The sequence below is a fragment of the Notolepis coatsorum genome, assembly GCF_963971535.1.
Source record: "Notolepis coatsorum genome assembly, chromosome: 9".
Taxonomy (NCBI): domain Eukaryota; kingdom Metazoa; phylum Chordata; class Actinopteri; order Aulopiformes; family Paralepididae; genus Notolepis; species Notolepis coatsorum.
In genome coordinates, this window is record NC_140173.1 from 10,642,962 (window position 1) to 10,649,154 (window position 6,193).

Here is a 6,193-nt window from a genome sequence, read left to right on the forward strand (position 1 = left end):
GAGGAGAGGAGAGAAGGGGTGAAATAGATAGACTGAAGGAAGAGAGAGTAGAGGAGAGAAGAGAAGGGGTGAAATAGATAGACTGAAGGAGAGAGGAGAGAAGGGGTGAAATAGATAGACTGAAGGAGGAGAGTAGAGGAGAGAAGGGGTGAAATAGATAGACTGAAGGAGGAGAGAGTAGAGGAGAGAAGGGGTGAAATAGATAGACTGAAGGAGGAGAGAGGAGAGGAGAGAAGGGGTGAAATAGATAGACTGAAGGAGGAGAGAGGAGAGGAGAGAAGGGGTGAAATAGATAGACTGAAGGAGCAGGAGAGAGTAGAGGAGAGAAGGGGTGAAATAGATAGACTGAAGGAGGAGAGAGGAGAGGAGAGAAGGGGTGAAATAGATAGACCGAAGGAAGAGAGAGTAGAGGAGAGGAGAGAAGGGGTGAAATAGATAGACTGAAGGAGGAGAGAGGAGAGGAGAGAAGGGGTGAAATAGATAGACTGAAGGAGGAGAGAGGAGAGGAGAGAAGGGGTGAAATAGATAGACTGAAGGAGGAGAGAGTAGAGGAGAGAAGGGGTGAAATAGATAGACTGGAGGAGAGAGGAGAGGAGAGAAGGGGTGAAATAGATAGACTGAAGGAGGAGAGAGGAGAGGAGAGAAGGGGTGAAATAGATAGACTGAAGGAGGAGAGAGGAGAGGAGAGAAGGGGTGAAATAGATAGACTGAAGGAGGAGAGAGTAGAGGAGAGAAGGGGTGAAATAGATAGACTGAAGGAGGAGAGAGTAGAGGAGAGAAGGGGTGAAATAGATAGACTGAAGGAGGAGAGTAGAGGAGAGAAGGGGTGAAATAGAGATACTGAAGGAGGAGAGTAGAGGAGAGAAGGGGTGAAATAGATAGACTGGAGGAGGAGAGTAGAGGAGAGAAGGGGTGAAATAGATAGACTGAAGGAGGAGAGAGGAGAGGAGAGAAGGGGTGAAATAGATAGACTGAAGGAGGAGAGAGTAGAGGAGAGAAGGGGTGAAATAGATAGACTGAAGGAGGAGAGAGGAGAGGAGAGATGGGGTGAAATAGATAGACTGAAGGAGGAGAGAGGAGAGGAGAGAAGGGGTGAAATAGATAGACTGAAGGAGGAGAGAGTAGAGGAGAGAAGGGGTGAAATAGATAGACTGAAGGAGGAGAGAGGAGAGGAGAGAAGGGGTGAAATAGATAGACTGAAGGAGGAGAGAGGAGAGGAGAGAAGGGGTGAAATAGATAGACTGAAGGAGGAGAGAGTAGAGGAGAGAAGGGGTGAAATAGATAGACTGAAGGAGGAGAGAGTAGAGGAGAGAAGGGGTGAAATAGATAGACTGAAGGAGGAGAGTAGAGGAGAGAAGGGGTGAAATAGATAGACTGAAGGAGGAGAGAGGAGAGGAGAGAAGGGGTGAAATAGATAGACTGAAGGAGGAGAGGAGAGGAGAGAAGGGGTGAAATAGAAGGAGGAACCCCGTTGACAACACACACCTCTTCAAACAATATCTGAAGAAGAAAAACCACCAACCCTCTTACTTACTTACTATCTTTTTACTAGTATGTACCCTAACACTAAGCTACTATTCTTATACTGCTACCCATCTTGCTAATATGTCTATACTACTATGCAGCACAAGCTCGATACTATTTGACGCACAACGCCACTGGCCCTTAGCTGCCAGAGATGTACCCCCTTCTGGTGACACGCTGTTCACAATCTGTACGTCTCTTTGGATAAAAGAGTCCGCTAAACGACAAAATTGGAGAGAGAGAGGGAAGAGAGAAAAAGGGTGACAAATAAAAGGAGGAAGGGAGAGAACAGGAAAACAACAACAAACCATTGTGACGAGACACAGCGGTAACCTTTCTGCGGTCGGGCGCTGTGTCAAGGTGCCAGTGTGAGGGGCATGTTATGGTGCTGTGTCAAGGTGCCAGTATGGGGGGCATGTTATGGTGCTGTGTCAAGGTGCCAGTGTGAGGGGCATGTTATGGTGCTGTGTCAAGGTGCCAGTGTGAGGGGCATGTTATGGCGCTGTGTCAAGGTGCCAGTATGGGGGGCATGTTATGGCGCTGTGTCAAGGTGCCAGTGTGAGGGGCATGTTATGGTGCTGTGTCAAGGTGCCAGTGTGAGGGGCATGTTATGGCGCTGTGTCAAGGTGCCAGTGTGAGGGGCATGTTATGGCGCTGTGTCAAGGTGCCAGTGTGAGGGGCATGTTATGGCGCTGTGTCAAGGTGCCAGTGTGAGGGGCATGTTATGGTGCTGTGTCAAGGTGCCAGTGTGAGGGGCATGTTATGGTGCTGTGTCAAGGTGCCAGTGTGAGGGGCATGTTATGGTGCTGTGTCAAGGTGCCAGTGTGAGGGGCATGTTATGGTGCTGTGTCAAGGTGCCAGTGTGAGGGGCATGTTATGGTGCTGTGTCAAGGTGCCAGTGTGAGGGGCATGTTATGGTGCTGTGTCAAGGTGCCAGTGTGAGGGGCATGTTATGGTGCTGTGTCAAGGTGCCAGTGTGAGGGGCATGTTATGGTGCTGTGTCAAGGTGCCAGTGTGAGGGGCATGTTATGGCGCTGTGTCAAGGTGCCAGTGTGAGGGGCATGTTATGGCGCTGTGTCAAGGTGCCAGTGTGAGGGGCATGTTATGGTGCTGTGTCAAGGTGCCAGTGTGAGGGGCATGTTATGGTGCTGTGTCAAGGTGCCAGTGTGAGGGGCATGTTATGGTGCTGTGTCAAGGTGCCAGTGTGAGGGGCATGTTATGGTGCTGTGTCAAGGTGCCAGTGTGAGGGGCATGTTATGGCGCTGTGTCAAGGTGCCAGTGTGAGGGGCATGTTATGGTGCTGTGTCAAGGTGCCAGTGTGAGGGGCATGTTATGGCGCTGTGTCAAGGTGCCAGTGTGAGGGGCATGTTATGGTGCTGTGTCAAGGTGCCAGTGTGGGGGGCATGTTATGGTGCTGTGTCAAGGTGCCAGTGTGAGGGGCATGTTATGGTGCTGTGTCAAGGTGCCAGTGTGAGGGGCATGTTATGGTGCTGTGTCAAGGTGCCAGTGTGAGGGGCATGTTATGGTGCTGTGTCAAGGTGCCAGTGTGAGGGGCATGTTATGGTGCTGTGTCAAGGTGCCAGTGTGAGGGGCATGTTATGGTGCTGTGTCAAGGTGCCAGTGTGAGGGGCATGTTATGGTGCTGTGTCAAGGTGCCAGTGTGAGGGGCATGTTATGGTGCTGTGTCAAGGTGCCAGTGTGAGGGGCATGTTATGGCGCTGTGTCAAGGTGCCAGTGTGAGGGGCATGTTATGGCGCTGTGTCAAGGTGCCAGTGTGAGGGGCATGTTATGGTGCTGTGTCAAGGTGCCAGTGTGAGGGGCATGTTATGGTGCTGTGTCAAGGTGCCAGTGTGAGGGGCATGTTATGGCGCTGTGTCAAGGTGCCAGTGTGAGGGGCATGTTATGGTGCTGTGTCAAGGTGCCAGTGTGAGGGGCATGTTATGGCGCTGTGTCAAGGTGCCAGTGTGAGGGGCATGTTATGGTGCTGTGTCAAGGTGCCAGTGTGGGGGGCATGTTATGGTGCTGTGTCAAGGTGCCAGTGTGAGGGGCATGTTATGGCGCTGTGTCAAGGTGCCAGTATGGGGGGCATGTTATGGCGCTGTGTCAAGGTGCCAGTGTGAGGGGCATGTTATGGTGCTGTGTCAAGGTGCCAGTGTGAGGGGCATGTTATGGTGCTGTGTCAAGGTGCCAGTGTGAGGGGCATGTTATGGCGCTGTGTCAAGGTGCCAGTGTGAGGGGCATGTTATGGTGCTGTGTCAAGGTGCCAGTGTGAGGGGCATGTTATGGTGCTGTGTCAAGGTGCCAGTGTGAGGGGCATGTTATGGCGCTGTGTCAAGGTGCCAGTGTGAGGGGCATGTTATGGTGCTGTGTCAAGGTGCCAGTGTGAGGGGCATGTTATGGCGCTGTGTCAAGGTGCCAGTGTGAGGGGCATGTTATGGTGCTGTGTCAAGGTGCCAGTGTGGGGGGCATGTTATGGTGCTGTGTCAAGGTGCCAGTGTGAGGGGCATGTTATGGCGCTGTGTCAAGGTGCCAGTATGGGGGGCATGTTATGGCGCTGTGTCAAGGTGCCAGTGTGAGGGGCATGTTATGGTGCTGTGTCAAGGTGCCAGTGTGAGGGGCATGTTATGGTGCTGTGTCAAGGTGCCAGTGTGAGGGGCATGTTATGGCGCTGTGTCAAGGTGCCAGTGTGAGGGGCATGTTATGGCGCTGTGTCAAGGTGCCAGTGTGAGGGGCATGTTATGGCGCTGTGTCAAGGTGCCAGTGTGAGGGGCATGTTATGGTGCTGTGTCAAGGTGCCAGTGTGAGGGGCATGTTATGGTGCTGTGTCAAGGTGCCAGTGTGAGGGGGCATGTTATGGTGCTGTGTCAAGGTGCCAGTGTGAGGGGCATGTTATGGCGCTGTGTCAAGGTGCCAGTGTGAGGGGCATGTTATGGTGCTGTGTCAAGGTGCCAGTGTGAGGGGCATGTTATGGTGCTGTGTCAAGGTGCCAGTGTGAGGGGCATGTTATGGTGCTGTGTCAAGGTGCCAGTGTGAGGGGCATGTTATGGCGCTGTGTCAAGGTGCCAGTGTGAGGGGGAACTTCAGAGCGTTTCAGGGAGCGTTTCACAACGTCTTACAGTGAAAGCTTCCCTTCCGGGCTCCACAACAAAGAGATGAATTTAATGAAGGGGCCGGGGGCCGCGCACCTCTGGAAACATCAGGCCTGTACTGTGTCTGCACCTTCCCCCCCCCCCCCCCCCCCCCCCCGCCTCATATATCCGTCTCTCAAGGGCCTCGACACACTTTCCATAACCCCCTCCGCTCACTGCATAATTTAACTAAGCTACTAAGCTTTCGGTCGGTGTGTATAATAATGGTATGAGCCGATAGTGGCTGGACAATATGACATATACAATGGACCTGTCTCAAACCCTGCCCCTTTTCTTGATCCTCCAATCACAACTGTCGCTTACCTCGGACAAACTTGGTTTGTCCGAGGTAAGCGACAGTTGTGATTGGAGGATCAAGAAAAGGGGCAGGGTTTGAGACAGGTCCATTGAACGTCAAAATACTAGTATGACATAAATATCAGAACAATTTCACATATGACAAGAGGGTGTACCTATATGAAATATGTATACGTGCATTGGGACATAACGGCTAAATATTTGTCTAGAACAATTGCCAAAACTTATAAATACAAGTTCTAATATTCCCATCGGCTTGGGAACGATCCAATCCAGTTTTCCATACATTTCCAGACTTTCCTGCTGAGAAGCCCTGTTCTCTCCATCTCCTCTCAGCCCCTCTCTCGTTCTCTCTCTGAGAAGCCCTGTTCTCTCCATCTCCTCTCACCCCCTCTCTCGTTCTCTCTCTGAGAAGCCCTGTTCTCTCCATCTCCTCTCAGCCCCTCTCTCGTTCTCTCTCTGAGAAGCCCTGTTCTCTCCATCTCCTCTCAGCCCCTCTCTCGTTCTCTCTCTGAGAAGCCCTGTTCTCTCCATCTACTCTCACCCCCTCTCTCGTTCTCTCTCTGAGAAGCCCTGTTCTCTCCATCTACTCTCACCCCCTCTCTCGTTCTCTCTCTGAGAAGCCCTGTTCTCTCCATCTCCTCTCACCCCCTCTGTCGTTCTCTCTCCGAGAAGCCCTGTTCTCTCCATCTACTCTCACCCCCTCTCTCGTTCTCTCTCTGAGAAGCCCTGTTCTCTCCATCTACTCTCAGCCCCTCTCTCGTTCTCTCTCTGAGAAGCCCTGTTCTCTCCATCTCCTCTCACCCCCTCTCTCGTTCTCTCTCTGAGAAGCCCTGTTCTCTCCATCTACTCCCACCCCCTCTCTCGTTCTCTCTCTGAGAAGCCCTGTTCTCTCCATCTCCTCTCACCCCCTCTCTCGTTCTCTCTCTGAGAAGCCCTGTTCTCTCCATCTACTCCCACCCCCTCTCTCGTTCTCTCTCTGAGAAGCCCTGTTCTCTCCATCTCCTCTCACCCCCTGTCTCGTTCTCTCTCTGAGAAGCCCTGTTCTCTCCATCTACTCCCACCCCCTCTCTCGTTCTCTCTCTGAGAAGCCCTGTTCTCTCCATCTCCTCTCACCCCCTCTCTCGTTCTCTCTCTGAGATACTCGTCTCTAGAGCCTCCTCTCCAGCGCAGGTGATCTCTCCAAGGTACGTAGCTGTCTGATACAGAGCAGCCGACTGCAT

The 6,193-nt window shown here is 52.3% G+C and overlaps 1 protein-coding gene across 1 annotated transcript in view; it reads right to left on the minus strand.

The window, feature by feature from the left end:
• The window catches only part of micu1 (mitochondrial calcium uptake 1), a 180,106-nt gene that overhangs the window by 78,155 nt on the left and 95,758 nt on the right, over nucleotides 1–6,193 (minus strand).